General features: G+C 37.6%; 1 non-coding gene across 1 annotated transcript; it reads right to left on the bottom strand.

Annotated features, from left to right (window-relative positions):
- Positions 1-2,190: 2,190 nt before the first annotated feature.
- Positions 2,191-2,262, bottom strand: TRNAE-UUC (transfer RNA glutamic acid (anticodon UUC)). The gene has a single exon. It is a non-coding gene; the product is annotated as a tRNA-Glu (tRNA).
- Between the last annotated feature and the right edge of the window lie 20,622 nt (positions 2,263-22,884).

Genomic DNA, 22,884 nt, shown 5'->3' with positions numbered 1-22,884 from the left:
ATGATTGCAGCCAAGCGCTAGTCTATAAATAAAATAAAAAATCTGTCAAGGGTTGTCAGTGACACGGCTCCAGTCCACATAATATTATGGGTACTAACTGTACGCTAGACAGTTACGGCGTATTGATCGGTTTGTGGGCCGACCGTTACCAAACCTTTGGACCCGCTGTACGTACATGGCGTAATCTATCCGACGTCGATTCCGCATCTACCTGGGAACTGATAATTGCACACTGTGAGTTCTGCGGTATAAACAAATAATCCTTACCTGATATTATAAATGCGAAAGTGTGTCTGTCTGCTAGCTTTGCACGGCCCATCCGTTTAACTAATTTTGATGAAAGGTACAGATCTATGTCCCTTAAGCGCTAGTCTTACTACAGCCAATGGCTAGTCTATAAATTTAAAAAAAAAATCGGTCTAGGAACTTCAGTGACACGGTTCCAGTCCACATATTATCGATACTAACTGTACGCTAGACAGTTACGGCGTATTGATCGGTTTGTGGGCCGACCGTTACCAAACCTTTGGACCCGCTGTACGTACATGGCATCATCTATCCGACGTCGATTCCGCATCTCCCTGGGAACTGATAACTACGATAGATATACTTAGCTAGTTCTACGTAGGATGAATCCGCAAAGACGTAAAATTTAACAAGCACCTCTCTTTCTATCGCGTAACTCTTTATCTTCTTAATTTATAAAACACAAAAAATGGTTCTACCTGTGTCCGTCGTCGACTTTAAAACCATCCTACAGATGTGCCCTAAAACAGTTTCATTAGCAATGCGAAGATGGATTTAGAATGTTTTTTAGCATAGTAGCACACGACGGGTATCCGTTAGCAAGAGATAAGTGCTAATAAGGGCAATTCAGTTCTCACAGCTCTGCGGCCTAAAATTTAATAAACACCTCTCTTTCTATCGCATAAACTCTTATCTCATCTCTGATCTCTCCCTTATAAGAAAGATACAGTATTTCCCTGAATGCGAGTCAAGTGAAACAAATGCCTATAATAATAATATATCAATCAGCCTAACACTAGGACCGAGACAAAATTAGCAACAGCAAAATGCGTCATACATACCAAATTCATGATCCAAACCAGTGGTTCCGTATTCAAACGATCGGTGGTATTGACAATAAACTTGCCGAGGTCATGTGCGCGACCGGTATGTGGGTCAACCGTTTCTAAGTACCGCCTCCGTCAGGGCTGCCAGATTAAATGGTTGAATGGTATATGTATGGGTATAGATAAACACCTGGAGAGTGACTTTTTATCCCGGAAAATCAAAGAGTTCTCACGGGATTTTTAAAAAAACCTAATTCCACGCGGACGAAGTCGCGGGCATCAGCTAGTAGGTATATCATAAAAAGAAACTGTTATCAAAATTTTAAAAATTGTTCGCTAGATAATTTGTTACGAATTTAAAAATAACCAAGTTTCATTTCTTTCGCATATAGGTAGGTACGCGACGGATGCGCGCACCCATTTTTGCTTTCGATTACTGGCAGCCCTGAGCCTCAACAGCGCATGCTAATCATGCTAATTTAACTCTTATTTTAACAGATATAAATACAATTTTGCCCTGTATACTATACTCCCAAAGACCATGGATTAGAATCAGCATCGCTAATATAACAAGACAATATGTTATGGGGATATGGGACGCCAGTGACAGACGCATTTGCCTGGTTATTGTTCATCTCTTTGGAAATTACAAATAACGGCTTTTGTCTTGCTGAATATTGTCATGATGATTGTGACCAGATTTGAATCCTGTGGGGCCTATCACCAAAGTTTGACAGCTACCTATAATGATAATCGCAATCGCAATAGCAATTGACTAAACAGTTTGAATGCGCGGTTGTAGAAAGAATTCTTCCTAATAACTATTGTATCCATATCTTGATAATCACAACTGTGAGCCGCCTTATCACAAAATAAGGTTTAAAAAAACCGCTGTAAAGTAGAGAGCCGCTCTACACGAATAACAATGAATTTGCAAACTTAAATACATACAAAGATCGGAAGAAACTCAAAAAATCTTTTGAACATTTTCAAAACTTTATCCGTGTGCAAGAATTTTATTTAAATGTATAGAATTGAATTAAGAGGCTAAATATATAAATTGTTATATTTACGTGCATAAACAAAAACAAAAAATAAAATTCGACCAAAAATCCATTTCCCGTACCGGGAATCGAACCCGAGCCTCCTGGGTGAAAGCCAGGTATCCTAGCCACTAGACCATACGGGAGATGAGAATACTGTTGAAATACCTTTTTATTTCTTTCATTCATGAAAAACTCAGACATGAAAAAAAGGAATTGGGTATTTGGTGATTTGACTAGATACATCAAAAAAATTTATTTATCAGTGATTATTAAAACACTACACACTAAACACTAGGTGGACGGACGACATCAGACGAGTCGCAGGGAGCCGCTGGATCAAGGCGGCGCAAGACCGTGGCGTGTGGAAGTCCCTACAAGAGACCTATGTCCAGCAGTGGACGTCTATTGGTTGATGATGATGATGATGATTATTATTATTATTAAATAGGATCTTCCAAAATTGGTAAAATCCACGTCCTTTTCAGTTTTAAGTGTAATAACCATTTTAAATTATCGATTAAACTAAAAAAAGTACGTCATTATGATGTGACGTCACATTCTAGTATGTCATTGAATATCGCATACTAAGTGGTCGTTTTGATGTTTGATAAAAAGTTACTGATTTGACTAGTTGTCGAATACCGGATTCCATTCACCCACGATTTCATACATTTTCAGTAATTGTCGTAGGATTAATCTGAGGTCGTAGGTATCTTAATATACCTACGTAGTAGGTAGGTACCTAAGTGTTAAATTAGTGTTTATTAATGTTAGTTTAATAAAGATTGAGTAGTGTAATTATTTAATTTGATGAAAAAGATACGCATAACTAATTATTTTCTTCATGTTGTAATTACTAAAATTGAACTCAAATCTTTTATTCAGAATTGGTAAAATTTTACGCTTCCTAATTGTCATAATTTTTTATTTGTAAGATGATATGATATAGTAAACTACCCTTACCTTACCTTAATTTAATACTAGCTGATCCCCGCGGCTTCGCCGGCGTAGATTTAGGTTTTTAAAGATCCCGTATAGCCTATGTATAATATAGCTTTCTACTGGTGCAAGAATTTTTAAAATCGGTTCGGTAGTTCCAAAGATTACCCCCTACAAACAAACTTAACGACATTACCTCTTTATATAATAGTATAGAAATACAATAAATATTAAAGCAAAAACGAAACCTAAATCATTCATTACAACCGAGACAAAAACATTAGGCATTACCTATATTTAGTACTCGGGACTTTTCGTATAAAATAAAAAGTCAACCATATTGCTTGTATTTTGTCAATACACGATTCGCACTAAAACTAAACGGATTTAGTATTATCCCGGAATGAAAGGAGGATATAAATATTACCTAAACAGTTTTATGATAAACCTTTTTAAGCGTCCGGTTTGGATGTAGGTATTTTTCTTAAAACCCAACCGTGGAAAATCCATTGTGATCCGTTAGACTATAATCCATACTTAGAATTATACATGCGTAAGTGTGTCTGTCTGTCTGTCTGTCTGTCTGTCTGTCTGTCTGTCTGCTAGCTTTTCACGGCCCAACTGTTTAACCGATTTTGATGAAATTTGGTACAGGGGTAGCTTACATCCCGGGGAAGGACATAGGCTAAAGAGTTCCCACGGGATTTTTAAAAAACCTAAATTACGAAGCTGGGTTTAGGTAGGAACCGAAACCAGGTTTCCTTGTCTGCAAGATACGTATCTACGATAGCTATTAATATTGAACTGAGGTCATCCAATAATAGATACGAAGTCATTAAAACTCACACAAATCATAATATTGTTTCTAGATTTCTCTACTTTTTATAGATTTCTCTACATTCTAAGGCATTGATCCCACCATTGATGTTGAAATCCCCGGATCCCACTGACAGAGGTTTAGATTCTAGAGTTCAGGTCCTCCGTGCCTATAATTCACTATTACGGCGGTTACGCACTCATCCGATCCGAGTCCGTGAAAATACGTTCCTTTTTGTTTTGTATGAGAGTTTATGACATACCTAAGTCGTAGATTATCGCTGGTATCCTGACGGATGACGGTAAGAACTCGGATGACGGAAGTACAGTGCGTAATCGCATCGCTCTTACGATGTAATCTTTGACACACTGCATGCTAGCTAGCTCGTAACTTGGCCTGACGCACTCGGTGTGGCGTCTCGATAGCTATATTATAATCTCAAAACAAAAAAAATTACCGCGAAGGTCAAATATTTCGGTCAGTTTTGCAGAGGAACGCAGGACTCGGAATTTAGAACTTTAGAACGTTCACAGTGGGATCGGCGCCTAAGAGAAACCAAGAGCTGGAAAATCTAGATTTATTTTATAATAGACACTAAAATAGTTTTATGTTAATAAAAGATTTCTTTTTTGGTATCAAATAACAATACATTTTAATATTAATATTTTACAACTTGGATTACGTATTTAGGTATCTGAAATGTCTGTTAGGTAGGATACCTAGGTAGGGGGGGTTAATAGTTTGAAAGTGTAGTCCACACGGACGAAGTCGGCTATAACTAGATGACGCCCGCAACTTCGTCCGCGTGAATTTAGGTGTTTTAAAAATCCCGTGGGAATTCTTTGGTTTTCCGGAATAAAAGTAGCCTAGGTATGTCCTTCCTCGGGATAAAAGCTAACTTTGTACCAAATTTCATAAAATCCGTTAAATTGTTGGGCCGTGAAACGCTATCAGACAGACACACACATTTTCGCATTAGTATGGAAGTATCGATTTAAATTTTTTTAAACATCATAAAAATTGGATCAAGGCTTTTTGCTTTTGCATTTGGGTAAGGGGGGTAAGGTCTACTCTAGAATATTTACGATAATAATATGTTAGATTCTAAACTATGTACTTTTGTATCGATCAGTGTTTTATTATAATCATCAATAAGTACTTCGAGCCTACATAACGACAAAACATCAAGTGTACGAGTGTAAAAAAAGACCTTGAAGATTATAAATTACAGCAGCCAGCTGTATGCACGTGCTACGTGTGGCGGCCATCTTGTGACATCACGCGCGCTACGTCACGTGACGTCACGCCGGGTCACCAACACACCAGTCAGCACGTCGCGGCGGGGTCGACGAACGTCCGCCACTTTAATTTGGCTTGCATCGCGATAGAAAAAAAAAAACTGACGCCATTTTGTTTTTCCGCAAGCATTCGCATTTCGCGCGCTTTTATTGCAGCTTTTATGTAGCTTATAATATTTTATCACTATCCACATCACAAATACGACAGTGTGTTTGTTTGTTGGTTTGTCCTTCAATCATGCCGCAACGGAGCAATAGATCGATGTGTTTTTTGCATGGATATATTTAATGACCTGGAGAGTGGCATAGGCTACTTTTTATCCCGGAAAATCAAAGAGTTCTCGTGGAATTTTTAAAAAGCTAAATCCACGCGGTTGAAATTGCGGGCATCAGCTAATTTCATCATCAGCTGTAATACCTATATCATTTTATAGGTTTTTATAGGAATAATGTAGCGTATTGGCATGAAATCGATTAATTACGCTCGTGTAGTTCAATTATCGATTTCCGTTAGGATATGAAATGAATTTTGACAATTTCTAAGCTTTGCAACAAAGGGTTTTAGAAACTAGGGTTCCCATTCGCTTTTGTAATTTTCCAGGAATTCTTCCTTTTGAAAAATTTTGAATTCCATTCCAATACAATCCATCAGCTTAGGATCCTATCGTCTATCGGTTCTTTAAACTATGTGTCCCGTTCATTGACACTTCATTTGCAACACAACTGTTGGTTACTCTGGTTCCTCTACGGATCTCCTCATTCTTGATTTGTTCACGTATAGAAACTCCGAGCATAGCTCTCTCCATCGCCTGCTGAGTGACTCTGAACTTTCTTGTGAGACTCATAGTTTGCGACCATGTCTCGGATTCGTATGTCATTGGACTGGCAATTCGCACTGTTCGAAGACTTAAGGCTTCAGGCACTAACGAATTTTGGTTGAGAAGCATCTCAAAGCTTCCCGAACGCTGCCCAGCCGAGTTGGACTCAGCGGCTAACTTCTAACAAATACAATATTCTTCTCTCTTCTTCTTTATTAGCCTTTACTTATCATTTGTTGGCCACCTCACGTGCACGTATTAGCTAAAGGTAAATATAGCATAGTATTTACCCACCTAACTTCTATTTACCAATTTGAAATTTGATCTATTTACACTCCCAAATCCACGTAAATATGCTTAGATGTTAAACACTTTCCAGTTTACCATGTTGAACATAGTGATTGCAATTTTTTTCACTCGCAGAATATTTGACCGGTCGTTGCCCCCCGAATGTTCGTCCCTGACCGGAGCACAACTACGAACGCGAATGACGAATGAAATTGGGAAACATACTGACGAATTTGGTCGCTAGAACTTACAATTCTGGATTTATTAAGGACATAATCATGGAAGATGTTTCCAGGTCAATCTCTCTCTCTCCGGTCGTTCCTTCATTGCTGAAGATCGTGATCCTGGCAAACTGCCCTCGAATGGCTTATCTGTTTCCATCGGCTTCTGTCGGTGGCCATTTTTACAATGTGATGAAATCCACACCTGCTGGACTCCTTTAGCTGGTCGGACCACCTAGTTGGTCCCACACACACCTGTTGGACCACATAGTTCCAGGTCAATACATAGATCAAAATAGTTAGTCCGATCCGATTGTCCTGTCTATTTGAAAACGCTAATCATGAAAACTACTGAAATGATTCCTTATTCGTTAGATTCTGAAGCATAGACTTGAGAGCCAAAATACTTTGACTTTGAAAATCGGATTTCCAAAACCGGACAAATTGGGCGAGAACATACAAGATAGGGGACACAATCTAGGCAGAAATGAATAATTAAAAACTAAGTACTATGAATACCACATAAGTAGATTGTGTTTGACTCAATTTCTGAAATCTGTTCTTAACGTGGAAATACATGTTGCTGTGCTCTTCATTTAATATAGGTAAAACAAAGACGGTTTGGTTTTTTAGATACATATTTTAAATTCAAGATTTACGTTTAAGTAGCTAAACAGGAAAAATGGCAATTGATTATGCTTTTATCCACTTAACTTTTTTTTAAGAAAATAAATTACAATTTCACGTCAAATTTTGCGTGGTGCTATTATCATGTCCAAAGCTGTGTTTTTGAGATAAAGCAATTTTACGAGATGACATATGCCCCCAGCGTTCCTTGTACGGTTATTTTGTGATGGTTTCGCAAAATATAATAATTATAGTAGGTATTTTCTTTTGTTTACCGTAAAATGTTCTCTCTTTATGCCGTGATCGCATTTTCATGGATATATCACAGATATGGCTATATTTAAAACAAAACAATTCACACATTTAATTTTCAGCTCTTTCTAAAATTCATTATTGAAGAGAGCGAAAAGGGGTTATTAAAGTCTAATTTATTTGAAGCTAAGTACTATAAATACTTAATAATTCATAAAATTTAAAAAAAAGGTATTAATAATTTGAAAAAAAATGAACGTAAGTTCATTTTTTCAAATTATTAATACCTTTTTTGTAAGTAAAAAGAAAAAAAAAGATAATTAAAAAAAAAATTGTATATATATATACAAAATATATCAAAAAAAAAATTAGAGGTAGGTAGGCTTATTTATTTTTATTATAACTATATACTTACTTCTTTTCTTATTCAACTCTTAATCATTCGTAAAAGTAATGGAAGTAATTTGCAAGGTAATTCAAAATCTAGAATACTAACTAAATACAACAGTGTATGTATTTGTCTATCATGTAGGTAGGTAACCTTTTCACGGCTCCTTTTATTTTGACGAGATTTATCTGTAGATGTAGCTTGAATCCCGGAGATAGACTTATGCTACTTCTTATCCCCGAAAGTCAAAGAACTCCTATGGGATTTTGAAAACCTAATTCCACATGGATGACGGTGCGGGCATCATCTAGTTTTTAATTTTGCTTCGAAGCTACAGAATAAATAATTGGACAGCTATTAAAGGTGTCATCGGCTTCTGAACTAATGAACTATGATTGAAATAAATATGATGGTAATAAATATAATTGAGCACAGAAAGTAAAATTCTAATACATTGGGGGCGTTACCACCGGTGAACGAACTAGCAGGTGGTTTACCTTTTACGATAACCCCTAGACCAGACCATTTCACAGGTAGCACGTGAAAATTCACTTGAAATGCCTTTTCATAGTGCAATAGCATGTGAAAAATCACGAAGTGAAATCTCACAACGTTTGATAATATTATCACATTTAATTCCGCTTTAGTGTTAAAATTTCGCGCGCACAAGTTCATTGATCCGATCTAAGGGTGCGCGATAGAGAACACTTGCATCACTACTGTTAGAAAGAGAAAAACATCTAGCTAAATTAATGTAAGCTGTGATAGCCTAGTGTTCAGGACGCCCGCCTTCTAATCGGAGCCCGGTTCGATCCCGGGCACGCATCTCTAACTTTTCGGAGTTATGCTCGTTTTAAGTAATTAAATATCACTTGCTTCAACGGTGAAGGAAAAGATCGTGAGGAAACCTGCATGCCTGAGAGTTCTCTATAATGTTCTCAAAGGTGTGTGAAGTCTACCAATCAGCACGCCATGACCAGCGTGGTAGACTATCGCACAACGCTTCACACTCTGAGAGGAGACCCGCGCACTGTAGTGAGCCGGCGACGGTTTGATCATGATGATGATGATGATGATGATGATGATGATGATGATCATGATGATCATGATGAAATTAATGTAACAAACAATCGCTTGCTACGTTTCACGGAAAGCAATTTCACGTACTTATAATCAAATAAGTGCAAAAAATTACTTTAGTTACGTGAAAAACCACTTGCGAAATATCAGGGCTACTCACGGAGGAGAGACTTATTTCTCAAGTCCATGGGGCTACTCATTATATTATCCATAATTAATGTAGCAAACGAATGTAAGTGCGAAAATTGAAAAAACACTTTCAGCGAAAAATCGCCTGTAAAATCACTGGGAAGGAAAATAATAATTTCGCCAAATGAAAATTATTTAAAAGTAGCAATAATGCTTACCTCTAATAACCCCCTATTCATAAATTCCGATAAAAATCCACGGGTCGTCGACCCCTAGTGTTTTGCTCCAATTTATCGTACGTTAGCCCCGACGATTTCTCTGTCATTCGCACTAGGGCAACCACCCGTCTGGTTTCTTCCATCAGACGTACCGAGTTCATGACATTGTATCTCTACGTCACAATAATTGATCACTTGATCAGTAATATCTACTGTGTCATGATAACTAATTGTTTTTCTAAGACTTATATTTTTGGTTGATTATAATAACTGATATGCAAATATAGAAAACATTTTGATATAATAGTTTTATTTGCGTACATGCATAATACCTATACATATTATACAAAGTTCAAGTGCTATACTTATCTGAAAAAAAAATTTCTTACTAGATGATGCCCGCGACTTCGTCCGCGTAGATTTAGGTTTTTAAAAATCCCATGGGAACTCTTTGATTTTTCTGGAATAAAAAGTAGCCTATGTCCTTCCCCGGGATGCAAGCTATCTCTGAACCAAATTTCGTCAAAATCGGTTGAACGGATGGCCCGCGAAAAGATAGCAGACACACAGACAGACACACATACTTTTGCATTTATAATATTAGTATGATCAGAATTTATTTTATGTGTCCTAAGTTTATATTTTCACGCATGGCAACCCTACGTGGGCGTGTGAAAATGACGCGAGTGTGCGTAATTGCACAACGTGAAATGTGTTGACGTATCGAATGGTTGCCGAATAGTTATACCTTTACGATCATGTTCTAGTACAGAGTTAATGTTTGCTTTGTACGGAAAGGTTATGCTTTCTGACAGCGCGTGAAAGGTTTTACTTTTCGTCGCTTGACTGCGAAACTGATTTTACGAATCGTAATTATAAATCATTTATTATCATTTACGTTATCATTACCCATATTATCACTATCCGTATCATAAATGCGGAAGTGTGATTATTAGTTGGTTTTTTTTTTTGCAAAATTGTTAAAGAACTCAGAAATAAATAATATCTATCCCGGCTGTGTCACGTGCTCACGTGTCTAGTCGACGTTAGCCCGACTAGACACCTAGACTAGATTGTTGACACCCCGGAGTGAAAGGAAACGAAACTAGTCGGGCTAACGTCGACTAGACACGTGAGTACAGCCGGGATTGATATTTTATATAATAGAAATCACTCACGGTAGTTTAAACGCTAAAATAACTCAGAAATACATAGGTATTGAAACTAAAATACTTAGGTAAAAACAATCATTAAATTTCGAACATTTCTAGATTACAAAAGTACCAATAAATATAATTTAGCGTGTGAACTAGGAGTCGAAAAGGCTATCTATCGGATTTCGAGTTCGAACTCTTAATTGCGATAGTTCAATGACTCGTCGAAAAAGTTCACTACCACGTAGTGCACGGTTTGTTTATAAATCTGCTGTGTCTATTAGGACTTGAACAGAGTACAGTGCGAGAAGGCTCTCTTGGCACTTGAATGACATTGACAGGGGGGCGCTGTTGGAGAACAAAGGCTTAGAATATTCAAACAAGAATAAAGGGACACTTGACGGCAACGTTAGTTCCGATTTTCGCCACGCGTTAAGATAGTCTTGTTGCACTGTACAGACCAAGAAAGGATTTTTGAAACTTAAACCCCTAAGGGGGTGCAATAGGGGTTTGAAATTTGTGTAGTCCACGCGGTCGAAGTCGCGAGCATAAGCTAGTAAAAATATAAATGCATTTAGCATTAGCTAGTTAGTTATAAATTGTTTTGTGTAAGACTAATGACTAATCTAGGACTAATGTTATGAATGAAAATAAGATGCATGATGGTTCATCCTTGTTTACTTATGCACATACGTATTATTGCCAATTTTGGAGTAGGTAATAGTAGATCATATCGCGGTTATGACTTTAGAAGTTTACGTACGTGTTTCAGCGCACGTATCCACATAACTTGCACAGCTTAATCTAAATATATAAAAGGTAAAGGTGACTGACTGACTGACCGACTGATCTATCAACGCACAGCTCAAACTACTGGACGGATCGGGCTGAAATTTGGCATGCTATTATGACGTAGGCATCCGCTAAGAGTCAATAGTTCAATAATTAGACAAGTATATAGAAGAATTATGAGGGCCCGCCCTCGCCCTAACGCGCCCTGGTCTGAGAAGACATTTATTAATATTTAAAGTTAATACACACTTGCAATAATACAGCTTGAGACTTGAGTTCAAAACAATGTGATACTTTATTATTCCATCATTGTTATTAAATAGGAAATCCCTGTTGATAGAACGAAGTAGAAGCTCATTATGGAAGCTTTTAATAAACGTAAACAATGCCTCAGATCAATATGTATGATTCCCAGTTTTTTGCCGTCAGAGGGTGTCGTTCGCGCCACGTGCTTCGTCCGGGCATCGAACCCGTTCGTAATCACCATCATCATCATGATAGCCATTGTCGGCTCACTACAGAGCACGGGGTCTCCTCTCGGAATGAGAAGGGCTTTGGTCATAGCACTCTGGCCAAGTATGGGTTGGCAGAATTCACACACTTTAAGAACATTATGGAGAACTCTATCTAACTATCGAGAACTCAATGCAGGTTTTTTCACGATGTTTTCCTTCCCGTTAAAGCAAGTGATATTTTAATACGCACATAATTAAAAAAGTTTGAGGTTCGCTTCGTCCATGTGGATTTAGGTTTTAAAACTCCCTTGGGAACTCTTGGATTTATCCGGAACCAAAGTACCATCCCCGGGATGCAAGATATCTGTAAAGCTCTGTACCTTTCGTCAAAATTCGTTTACGAGTGGGCCGAGAAAAGGTAGCAGACAGACACACTTTCGCATTTATATTTACCAACCCAGTGCCGGCCCACTACTGAGTACGGGTCTCCTCTTACAGTGAGAACTTGGCAGACTTTACAACCTTTGAGAACATGGAAAAAACTCAGGCGTACAGGTTTCCTCACGATGATTTTACGTATTTAATTTCTAAAACATCTCCGTAAAGTTAGAGGTGCATGCCCGGGGATTGAACCCGCGATCTCCCGAATAGGAGGCGGACGTCGTAACTCGTAACCACTACGCTGTCACGGCATTTATATCACTAGTATGGATTTGTATGTCTTTTGCCATCAAAGGATGTTGCTCGCACCACGCGCTCCGGCCGGGCATCGAACCCGCTCCTCAAGGAATACATCGTGTCTAACTTGGCCGGTAAGTGCTTTGTATTGTACTGGCACGCCTCTGCGAAATACCAAACTACTACCAAACTGAAGCTATCAAAGTGATCGCAATGAAGTTTTGCAATATGAAAATTAGCTAAACTCGCACTTGGTCGGTTTTCTTTTGTTTAGCTAAGTTTCTTTTGTTTATTTAGTTGAGTCACGCACCGAGGGTTCCATAACTTGGAAGGATTTTTTTATTACAATACCGATGTATTTCCGATGATTTAATTTAAAAAACTTGGAAGGATATTTGTTGATTAAATTATTACCAAGTGCAAATGTAAGTTTGTAAAATATTTTTTACTACAGACTTCCTAAGACTGCAGTGCCATTCGTCGCTATAAGCACACAAGTAGTCTACTCTGTGCTGCTGTGTGCACACGAGTAGGGATGTGCTATAAGTACGCGACAGGTCGAGATGCCAATCGAGGAGGGAACGCCCCACACACCCGCACAGACCCCGCCGGTACGGGTGACGTTTGGGTGTGCGAGAAGTCCCCCTGTCTCATACCCCGGTTGCCGCATACTATACTTATCAAGGTGGTTAGGACGTCCGCCTTCCAATCGGAGATCGGGGGTTCTATCCCGGGCACGCACCTCTAACTTTTCGGAGTTATGTGCGTTTTAAGGTAATTAAAATATCGCTTGCTTTAACAGTGAAGAAAAACATCGTGAGGAAACCTGCATGCCTGAGAGTTCTCCATAATGTTCTCAAAGGTGTGTGAAGTCTGCTAATCCGCACTTGGCCTGCGTGGTAGACTATGGCCAAAACCCTTCTCACTCTGAGAGGAGACCTGTGCTCTGTAGTAGCCGGTGATGGGTTGATCATGATGATGATGATATCAGGTGAATTCGCAACCATGGGTTAACTTTTCATGGAATGAAACAAAAACTCTTTATCGCAATTGTCTTTAAAGTCGATTGTGATTGCGTTGCGCAATAGGACCCCGCAGTTACCTACTGAATATCGAGTTAGTTGAGAAATAGTAATTTGCCAGTTATTTATAAGGGAATTTTGTGGTGTCGTCTCTACAATTTTAGCTCTTATAATTCCGCTTTGCGGCTTTCCGTCTACGGCAATTTATCAACTACGCTGATAATGCTATATCAAGTATGCTAACTATGTTAGTATAAACAAATGAATATATCCTACGATATAAGTGATAATATAAATGAATATAACGGCTCTACTCACGTATTTAGTCGACGTTAGCCCGACTAGTTTCGAACCCATCCGGGGTCCTTTCCTTTAAATTTACAACCTTATATTTACTTATAGAGTTAGTGTGCCAGTAACAATATTTCCTTACCTATACATAGTTATGTTATTAATGTTAGTACTTAATCTCTTTGCTGGTTCTTCTCGGTAGGAACGACATTCCGAACCAGTCGTAAATTAAAATACCTGACGATTCAAAAGCACTTGAATAAGTTTACTTAAATAAAAATATATTCTATTCTATTCTAATCTAAATATATAAAAAAAAGGAAAAAGTGACTGACTGTCTGACTGATCTATTAACGCACTGCTCAAACTACTGGACGGATCGGGCTGTTTGGCATGCAGCTATTATGACGTAGGCATCCGCTAAGAAAGGATTTTTGAAAATTCAATCCCTAAGGGGGTGAAATAGTGGTTTGAAATTTGTGTAGTCCACGCGGACGAAGTCGCGAGCATAAGCTAAAATTAAAGTAAATAAATAAATAAAGCCTTTATTCCAATTCGATCAAGATAATATGGTTTTATACAATTTGTCACAGAAGTTGCATTTAAGTTACTAAATATGGCAATTAGAAGTACTTACTTACATATTAAGATTACTATTATTTTAAACATTATAACAAAATTCAATTAATAAAAAATTAGAATGAAAAATTAACATGAAATTACATAGTCTTAGATTAATAATAATATTGTGATTTTGTAAGTACGTACATAATATGTCAAAACAAATTAGAATTGTAAATTAAATTATATAATAATTATAAACGTCAGTTATTATTTTTAGTCAGCAAATTAAATTGTATTTTAGTTTAATGTATTCACTAATTTCACTATGTCATTGGAATAACCCATTTTTGGGCATAGGCCTCCTCCATCCCTTTCCATCTGTCCCTATCTCTCGCCAGCCTGGTCCAGGTGTTTTCCGCCAACTCAGCAATGTCATCATGCCAGCGACGCCTCGGCCGGCCTCTCGGTCGGCGCGCGTCGCGTAGATACGAGCATAAGCTAGTAAATAAATAAAATGGCCTACCGTGGCAGCTCTAGGCGCCCCGTGGCCACAGCCTATCCTATCTTTAATTGCACTCACATAATATTATGATAAGGTCAGTATCGCTGCTGTGGTCGGACGCTGCGTTGAGCTACGTGCGCCGTGCCACGTGCCACGTGGCTAGAAGGCTGATGCCCGAACTTTTTGCGTGTAAACCCGTTCGAATTTAGTGTAGCCTTCAATCATGCCATAAGGGATCAAGGGATCGGCGTGATTTTTTGCATGTATATAGTTAAAGACCTGGAAAGTGACATAAGCTACTTTTCATTCCGAAAAATTAAAGAGTTAAAAACTTGAATCCATGCGGATGAAGTCCCGGCATCAGCTAGTTTGTTTATACATCTATTTAGGTATAAGTGCCATACCACTTCCAAGATTTTCTTCATCTCTATAATATAAAAATGAATCACTAAATGTGTTGCTCATCGCAAATCTCGAGAACAGCTGAACCGATTTCGCTAATTATTTGAAGTACGAGGATGGTTCTTACAGAGAGAAAAATTTAAAAAATTGTCTGAAAAAGAATCGACTGTTAGGCGGTACGATGTTCGCCGGGGCAGCTAGTACCTAGTAATAGTAGGTACCTATGCAAATTATATCAATTTCAATTTCATTTCATTTATTGCATTTCCATAAACTACATCATATTAAGTATGTACAAAGTATTATGGATACCCAGTTTGGGTGTCGCAATTTGGTCCTTAGACCTTAGTTAGGGAGACCGATATTATTATTTATTTTTATGTTCGTCGTTTAGGAAATCATTTACGGCATAGTAGCCCTAATCATTTACGGCATAGTATCACTAAGTTAGTAAGTAGGTATATTATTGTGTCTGTTCTTTACATTGATTCCATCGAAATAAATTCGACATGCACAAAAATATGAAATGCGAAATTATAGCGTCAACATGAATTCCGAATTCGGAGAATATTTGAATATAATCTTTGGGTCAGTTGCCGACACGTGACCGCGCCGTCACGTGGTACAACGCGTGGACTACTTTACACTCAAATATATTTTGGGAAACAAATCTAAATATATATTAGTGGTTCGCCTCGACGCCCAACGCCCAGCCTAGGACCCTTGGACCTAGAAAGCTATTTTGCAATACAGGTCCCTTTATAATTTAGACAAGGAATAAAATATAAGGTAAGATTTTTTGAAATTTCCATGGGATAGGAAATAATGAGAATCGAGACTTTTCGGAATCTTAAATCATTCTCTCTACTAGCTTCATATTCGCTAAAAATAAAAGCAACATAATCGTTTGAGCATTATTCAAATTCTATATAAAGAACATAATCTCCAAGAAACATTTTCAAATTCTGGAGAAAACAAAACAAGGTATGAATTTCCCATAAAATGTACCAGGCAATGATGTAAGGTGGACAGGGAATAGGATAGCCTTTGAATGGCAATGCGACCCCGAACGAAAGTACTTTTACTGTGCGAATGCGTGATTAGGATATCACATGTCGCGTAGACCCGCTGGTGAATAGAGAAAACTGTTTCCTTTACTTATGCAATAATACACTACCTACTAAATTTTATGATTCTAGGTCAACGGGAAGTACCCAATAGGTTTTGATTCCTCCGAATTGACAGATACGACCAAGAGACAGACAGATAACCTTTTGAGGTACGGAACCATAAAATGATAAATAAACTAGAAATAATACTTCATCGACGTTAGGACACCAAAGATACGCCATCATCGCGATCTGATTGAGATTATTTTTTCAAAACCTCTAAATCAAATGATCCAATTGTATTACTTGATAACAAAAGAATTGAATACTAGATACCTAGTTATCCTTGAACAAGGTTTTTTTCTCAATTCAAAAGAAATAATAAAAATTAAAATATTTTTAATTACCGTTTAATAAAACAGACCTTTGACTATTTATTGTTTAGCGACCGATTACAGTAGTTTATACATAATTTATTTAGTAAAAATAACATTAGGGATCACATACACAGGCCACAGAATTCAGTTACTTTTTTTAAAATTCAGATACAAGTTAGCCCTTGACTGCAATCTCACCTGGCGGTAAGTGATTATGTGGTCTAAGTTGGATGCGGACTAACCTGGAAGGGGTATGGCAGATCGTTTGGCGGCACGGATTTGCTGGTAGGGTGGTAGCTAGCCACGGCCTTAGCCTCCCAAAAATTTAGAAATGATAAAATTCCAAACCTCTGCCGGGTATTGAACCCGGGACACACAGCGCTTACCACTGCGCCAGGGAGGTCTTTCTATGAGGATATACAATGGTTGTGTAGTTTAAAACTTACCTATAAATTTGAATTAAAAATGTTTGAAAAAACCCCCGTTTGTTCAAACATTTTCTTTTTCTTTTTTCTTTTTATAAAAGAATATTAGCCATATTAATTGACCATTATTCCCCTTTCCTCTCCAATTAAGCGTCAGGCTTGTGCTAGGAGTAGGTACGACAATAGTGCAACGGGCGGGGTTTGAACCGTCGACCTTTCGGTTTTCAGTCCACTCCTATACCGGTTGAGCTATTGAGGCTCATGTTCATGAACAAATATTGCTATTTTCAACTTTCAAAGTAAGATTACTATACTAAGTGGGGTATCATATTATCAAACGGCTTTACTCTACATTCTAAAACAGATTTTTATTTACTTTTAGGTATAATAGTTTTTGATTTATCGCGCAAAATTTCGATATAAAATACGATTGTAGTACGGAACCCTCGCTGCGCGAGTCTGACTCGCACTTGGCCGGTTTTTTCGTTAGAGTTAACCCTGGTCTTTAAGTCCTGTAGCCCGTGTGTGGGTGGCTTTATCTAATATTACTAGTTATTTAGGTAGGTAGGTACAATCAATTTATATGAATTTGCATATCTCTTTTTCTTGCGAAGCTGACGTTTTAAATAATCGAGGTCAATGTCGAATTACATTCATAATAATATTAACTCGGTTTTACATAATCGTAAGGTAAAATGACTACAAAAACATAAAGATTTTTTACCGCCTAAAGAGGCACGACTTGAGAGTTTTTTTCAGGTGGAAGTGTGATGGAAGTAATGTTCATACGTCCTTCTGCTGAAAATTATGCGCCAAACAGATTAGCTATTTTGAGGCTACCGTTTTTCAATTTGAAAAGTGGAATCCCACACCCCGCATACCTAACGCATTTCCCAGCGATAAAAAAAAGGTTTCACCTGTCAACTACTAGCTATGAAACGACTAGTGCGGTAGTGACTTTTTACAAAACTACACTTGTAAATTACAAGCTTCAAGTGATATTTATCACTTGTAATATTATTACAAGTGCTAGGTGTGTGACAATGGGCCGTTGTGATAGCTTGCGCGGCAGATAGTTTTAAATATTTAAATCTAAATATATAAAAGGAAAAGGTGACTGACTGACTGACTGACTGACTGACTGACTGACTGATCTATCAACGCACAGCTCAAACTACTGGACGGATCGGGCTGAAATTTGGCATGCAGATAGCTATTATGACGTAGGCATCCGCTAAGAAAGGATTTTTGAAAATTCAACTCCTAAGGGGGTGAAATAGGGTTTTGAAATTTTGTAGTCCACGCGGACGAAGTCGCGAGCATAAGCTAGTACTTAATAATATTTTTAAATATTTGATTTCACGACACCCCTAGTGTTCAAATACCGAATATTTCACATAATATATCGATTCAGGATCCAACCGAGAACTCCCTCACTGTGCTTCAACCGCGTGTGACTGTGCACACGCGGTGTGTGTGTGTGTTTTACAGGCACTTTTTTGAACTAGTTAGGCTTTCTCTGGGCATACATGAGCTGTGGCGTGCAAATTAATAGTTGGCGCGGTGCCCGCGGGCGGACGTCGCCTAGTCCACTGCACCAATGACCCGCCCCGAGTAGGGTATCTACACCACCACCTATAAAATCGTCCACCACCTATAAAAGGGTCGGGAATTATTTATGTACTAGCTGATGCCCGAGACTTCGTACGCGTGAATTTAGGTATTTAATGATCCCGTGGGAACTCTTTGATTTCCAGGGATAAAAGTAGCCTATGTCACTCTCCAGGTCTTTATCTATACCCTGCAAAAAATCACGTCAATCCGTTACACCGTTGCGACGTGATTGAAGGACAAACCAACAAACCAATAAACAAACACACTTTCATATTTATAATATGGGTAATGACTAGTTGACACCCGTAACTTTGTCCGCGTGGATTAAAGTTTTTCAAAATCCCGCGGGAATTCTTTGATTTTCCGGGATAACGCGTAGCCTATGTCACTTTCCAGGAAAATCACGTCGATCCGTTGCTCCATTAAGGACAAACCAGCAAACAAACACAAATAATATAGGAAGGTAGTGAATATTCTATTATATAACCTTCCAAACATCAAACTTTAGGTACATAATATACTTATTTACTTTCCAGGAGTGTAAACATTATTTTGTCGGTTTACCTCTTACGTTGGTTAGTTAAATTAGTTTAATTTATCATTTAAAATAAGGAAATGATTAAAAATTGAATCCATACTAATCTAATACTATAAATGCTGAAATGTGCCTGTCTATCTGCATGTGACCTTTTCTCAATATGTATTTTAAATTTTGACAATATTTGCTACTTTTTTTATTCAGATACAAGCTAACCCTTGACTGCAATTTCACCTGATTGTAACTGATGATGCAATCTAAGATGGATGCGGGCTAACCTGTCTACGCGGCATCGTACCGGAACGCTAAATCGCTTGGCGGCACGGCTTTGCTGGCAGGGCGGTAACTAGCTACGGCCGAAGCCTCCCACCAGACCAGACCAGAAATTTAGAAATTATGAATTTCAAAAAACTTAAATCCATGCGGACGAAGTTGCGGGTCTCATCTAGCACGAACGTAATAATTTCATTTTATTATCCTGTAGCTTTTGACGCAGCATTAAATACAAGTTATTAATTAGGAATTGATTTATCTAACTAAAATTGTTCTGGGGAAAAGTAACCTAGCAAAATGTTAAGGAAAGTATGGAAGCCTCAATAACTCAACTGAGAGGAGAGGACTGAAATCTGAAAGCGTTTCGGAGAGCCCCATCTGCCAGATAAGATACTAAGCTAGGTGTAGGGGCACCTGGGTCTCAGGGAACCAATTAGGAGCATAAACTTTGGTCGGCTCCTTGCTTCCTCGGGTGACTATGGTGTCTCAACCGAGATGCGTGCGCGAACTGACTCCCTTAAAAAAGGAACCCGGATGGGTTTGAAACTAGTTGGGCTAACGTCGACTAAACACGTGAGAATAGCCGTTGAGAGATATTACATGTATATATTTTTTTCATTAGTAGTTTTTCAGCGAATAAAGGATATTCATTTATTTATTTAAAGATTCAAACCATCTGTGGCGTTGAAATTGTCGTATCTACTCGTAGCACATGTTTTACCTGCTGCTTCAAAAATTTACGGGGAAGGAAAAACTCGCTTATGTAACACAAATTTAGGGGTTTCTCCCAAATTGCTTAGTTTACAATATTGAACTTAATCATAAAATACGGTGAATACCCGCTAGTTCAGTTTTGGTGTTACCATAACTCAGTTCACAGTGCTGCTGTGTCAAAATTTAATTTAAATTGTCTTTACAAATTAACTATCCAGTAATACGATCAAATTTAATGTTAATCTATCTCTAACTTGTGGATAAGTTACTTAGGAACGTTGTTATTCATTAAAAATTATATGGTCTCCTTTGATGAATAGCAATGTTCTTTTCATTGTGTGTAGGTATATGTTTTAGTTTTAAGTTTATTTTATTTTATTTAACAGGAAAACTTACAGCTAATATGAAAAAATGAATAGGTAAAAACAGAAGAAGATTAAAGCTAATGACAAGTTTTCATAGATAGAATACACATAAGAATAACAAAAAAACTCAACTGGGGGAGAGAAAATTCAGGGAAAAGTAATAAAATAAAATAAAATAAAAAAACGAGAAACGAGATCTGGCCAACGAATTATTTAACTGAGGTATGAGCGTTAAAGAATTCATTGGCCAGAGCTTTCCGAATAGTGGTACCAGTGATGCAGAATAGGTCCAAATTTTTGTCATTTTTACAAATTTTATTAAACGATGAGGCAGATCTAAGCATAAACGAGTTTCTACAAAAATTAGTATGCGTATGCGGTGTGTGAAACATTGAAAAGAAGCGAGGATGAGTATTGCTAGGGACTTTAAAGTGTAACTTCTCAAGAAGCGGCGCACAGTCAACTGAGTTATTTGCAATATTGATTAGATAGGAAATATCACTTATATATCTCCGAGTGGTTAGTGGTTATTAAAAACAAAATAAAAAAGCCAAAACAATCTAGCCCGAAATCATATTGCACCTACTACTAAGAAAGGTTGGAAGCGTGCAGGGCCAAGGAAAGTGCATAGCATAGAGAATGATCTAGGAACGTGCCTAGGTTACCTAACTTATCAGCGATGTGCCTAGGCGATGCGCGTTACGCCTAGACAATGAGATGACCGACTGTGCAGCCATTATTCAAGTTCTAGTAATCCCATGACATAATCTACATTATTTTTATTTATTGTATTTGTTTTGACCATAGTATTGACGCACAAATGACGCAAAGCAAGCCTTTATGACATATTAGGTTTAATTTGGGAAATAATAGTTTCTGACGCATACGGACAGAGTGTGAAGTAGGTGCTGCCTGCCAACGACATATTGCTAAAACTACATCTGGAAAAGCAGCTCTACTTACGTATATAATCGGTTTGTTTCTATGTGTTTCGGAAACACGAAAAAAAAACTTTTATTTCAGGCGTAACATAACCTACAATTGTGTAAGCACAAAAACAATTACTTAACCTATGTTAGTACTTATTACTAGCTTAACTTAACCACTAATCCTAACTATTCACAATGCTCGTGGGAGTCTCTTAGCGCCTATACAGGATGGTCCAGTTTTATGGACAACTCACTGAGAAGAGTGTTGGTACTACCCAATAGCCTGCTCATCATGGACGCAGCACGCTTGCGCATGATCGCGTAGACATCATCCACGCGAGCATCCGCAAACATTGCCGACGCACTGCAGTGTCGATGCTTCCTCAACACCGCTCTCAGCACATTGTTATATAAAAACAAGTTAAAACGTAGGTAGAGCTTCAGGTCTAGTCTTGAAAGCAGTTTTAGAAAAATGACAAATGACGCCTTTTTCATGCGCACGACAGACACTAACCACTGTTATCCTTTATCGCTATTTTTTCATCGAACCCAGCACCTCGTCATCTGTAGTCGAACAAGAACCACTAGACCAACGACGCAGTTTCTTATAATATAAGTAACACACTTTCATCGTCCCTGACTCATTCACACTCAGCACGCTCAGAAACATTGCTAATTAAAAGTTACATCAAAACGGATGCACGGCGCGTGGTTAGAATAACCATATTCGCGCCGTGAGAATAGAAATGGTAATTGGGAATTTTGATGTGGTTCATATCAAATCAAAATCAAAGTCAAATCAAATTTATTTTGCTAAATATTGGGGTAATTAACAGATACTTAGTACGTACTACAATAGCTAGACCCGTACACTATCTACTGCCGCAGACAGTGTGCAATGTGCAAAGGGTGTAACCAGAAAGAACGCTAGCAAAAACTTAGACTATCTAAACACAATCCAATGCCAATAACCATTTGCCTCATTTTGTAGTTTTAGTGATGTAGTGTTTTTCAAACCCGTAATGTATAGAATAGAATAGAATAGAATAGAATAGAATAGAATAGAATAGAATAGAATAGAATAGAATAGAATAGAATAGAATAGAATAGAATAGAATAGAATAGAATAGAATAGAATAGAATAGAATAGAATAGAATAGAATAGAATAGAATAGAATAGAATAGAATAGAATAGAATAGAATAGAATAGAATAGAATAGAATAGAATAGATAGAATAGAATAGAATAGAATAGAATAGAATAGAATAGAATAGAATAGAATAGAATAGAATAGAATAGAATAGAATAGAATAGAATAGAATAGAATAGAATAGAATAGAATAGAATAGAATAGAATAGAATAGAATAGAATAGAATAGAATAGAATAGAATAGAATAGAATAGAATAGAATAGAATAGAATAGAATAGAATAGAATAGAATAGAATAGAATAGAATAGAATAGAATAGAATAGAATAGAATAGAA

This window comes from Maniola hyperantus, chromosome 24, assembly GCF_902806685.2.
Source record: "Maniola hyperantus chromosome 24, iAphHyp1.2, whole genome shotgun sequence".
In the NCBI taxonomy this organism is placed as follows: Eukaryota; Metazoa; Arthropoda; class Insecta; order Lepidoptera; family Nymphalidae; genus Maniola; species Maniola hyperantus.
This window is presented reverse-complemented; position numbering and strand designations above follow the sequence as displayed.